We start from the raw sequence: 2,500 nt of genomic DNA, 5'->3' as shown, positions 1-2,500 counted from the left end.
TGAGTGCCGTAGGGGTGCCGGTAAGTGCGGGCGTTTAGCGCGGGCGTGGTCTGCTCTCGCCGTTGGTCGGCCTCGTGCTGGCCGGCGGTGCAGGATGCGCGCGCCTGCGCGGCGTTCGCGCCCCGGTGCTTCAACCTGCGTGCAGGATCCGAGCTCGGTCCCGTGCCTTGGCCTCCCACGGATCTTCCTTGCTGCGAGGCCGCGTCCGCCTTAGCGTGCTCCTCCGGGGGCGCGCGGGTGCGCGGATTCTCTTCGGCCGCCATTCAACGATCAACTCAGAACTGGCACGGACTGGGGGAATCCGACTGTCTAATTAAAACAAAGCATTGCGATGGCCCTAGCGGGTGTTGACGCAATGTGATTTCTGCCCAGTGCTCTGAATGTCAACGTGAAGAAATTCAAGCAAGCGCGGGTAAACGGCGGGAGTAACTATGACTCTCTGCTCATAGTTACTGGGCAAGTGAAGCGCAATACATGGGCCATGCCCTCTTAGCCTCTCCTTGCCTGCGGCTTCCCCCCTTCCCGTGGGCCCGCCGATACGCCAGTCCTTGATAGGACTGGTAAGCAGAGTGGAAGTCCGCACTTGGGGCTTTGGGGGGTTACCAGCCCTCCATCGCATAACCCTTAATGTTGGGACAACAAGAGAAGAAAACACGGGTACCGGGCCTTCCGCTGAAGGACCCGGCCTAACAGTCCCGACTGCTAGCCTGCCAACCGTCCCTGAAGTAGAGGAGGCCGTGGAGCCATGGTTCCACTGCAGCATTTGCAGCCGTGCCTTCCGCAGCAAGATCGGGCTCGGACAACACCGCCGCCGCGCCCATCCGGAAGCGGCAAATGCGGAGATTGCAACTGATAGGAAGCGAGCTCGGTGGGCGGAAGAAGAGATGCGGGAGCTCGCCCTGGCGGAGGCTAGGCTTCTCTGTGCCAGTGACTCCAAAGTCCTCTTTGCAAACCAGGAGCTTCTACCCCTGTTTCCGCACCGTACCCTGGATGCCATCAAGTGCAGGAGGAGGACGGTGGCACACAGGACGATGGTGCGGGAATACGTAGAGGAGCTGAGGCGGGAACAACAGACGCAGCATGGTCTGCGCCATTCACCCGTCCCGGAGTCGCTGCCGGAGGGGCCACCCTCTCCGCCGGAGCTTGAGCGCCCGTCACAAACATCTGTAGTCGACGAAGCCATATGGAGGCACCTCGCCGGCCTGCCGCGGTCGGCCGCGCGCTTCTCGGCCCTGGACGACCTTGCGCGTTTGGGGCCGGGTACGCCGTTGGCAGTGGTCGCGGCTGGGCTGCCTGAGGCCCTCCGAGCTGTCGGCTCTGAGGAAGCAGAAGCAAGGAAGAGGAAGACGTCGCGCCCGCCATCCAAGCAGCGGTCTGGTGGTGGCCCTCCGCTCTCTAAGCGGAAGCGCCGCCGGTGGGAATATGCCAGATGTCAGGATGCCTTCAGGAAGAATCGCGCGCGCTGCGTGCGTGGCCTCCTGGATGGCACCCTGCTCCAGCCGTCGTCGAACATCCCAGGGCTGGTGGACTTCTGGCGCAGCCTCTTCACGACAGAGCCACCTTCCAACGCTGGCTCCATTCCCGATCGGCTTCTCCCGCGCTCGGAGTCTGTTGACTTTGAGCGTCTATGGAGGCCGATCACTGCAGAAGAGGTTGCGGCCGCCTTGCCGCCCAGAGGCTCCGTTGCCGGCCCTGACGGCCTCTCACCGGTGCAGCTGCGCCGCCTTCCAGCGGAGGTCACCACCAAACTCCTAAACCTTTTCCTGCTTACCCGTAAGCTTCCCCCTTCCCTCCTCCGAGCCAGGACCTCTTTGCTCCCTAAGACAGCCGCCCCAGCATCCCCCGCTGACTTTCGGCCCATCACCGTCTGCTCGGTGCTAGCCCGAACCTTCCATAAGGTTCTGGCGACTCGCCTTATGCAGATGTGTGCTGTGGACGAACGTCAGCGGGCTTTCATCCCAAGGGATGGGATGCTGGAGAACACTTTCCTCCTCGACCGGATACTCGTCGGCGCCGTCCGCCGCTGTCGTTCTGTGTTCATGGCATCCCTCGATGTGTCCAAGGCGTTCGATTCGTTGGACCATGCGGCTTTGCGTCCTGTGCTTAAAGCCCATGGTCTGCCGGACGAATTCATTGACTACGTCGAGGGCTGCTATGCGGACAGCACGACGGTAATTGCGGGGGGTGGCGACGAGTCCCCGGCCGTGCGGCCAGCAAGAGGTGTTCGGCAAGGAGATCCTCTGTCCCCTCTCCTGTTCAATTTCGCTGTTGATTATGTTCTAGGTCAACTGCCCTCTCACGTAGGTGTCAAGGTGTTGGGCCGCCAGACGAACGCGGCGGCCTTCGCGGATGACATCCTGCTCTTCGCCTCCACGAGGGGGGGCCTGCAGTCCCTTATCAACGCAGCAGTGGCAGCCCTCGACCAGCTGGGGCTGCGGGTTAACCCGCGGAAGTGTCTCACCCTCGCACTCGTGGCGTCCGGCCGCGAGAAGAAAGTGAA

At 62.5% G+C, this 2,500-nt stretch overlaps 1 pseudogene; it reads left to right on the top strand.

The window, feature by feature from the left end:
- The window catches only part of LOC126435914 (large subunit ribosomal RNA), a 7,814-nt pseudogene that overhangs the window by 2,439 nt on the left and 2,875 nt on the right, over window positions 1-2,500 (top strand).

The sequence above is a fragment of the Schistocerca serialis genome, unplaced genomic scaffold, assembly GCF_023864345.2.
Source record: "Schistocerca serialis cubense isolate TAMUIC-IGC-003099 unplaced genomic scaffold, iqSchSeri2.2 HiC_scaffold_1223, whole genome shotgun sequence".
Lineage (NCBI taxonomy): Eukaryota > Metazoa > Arthropoda > Insecta > Orthoptera > Acrididae > Schistocerca > Schistocerca serialis.
The sequence above is the reverse complement of the archived record's forward strand: the minus strand, read 5'-3'. Positions and strand labels throughout refer to the sequence as shown.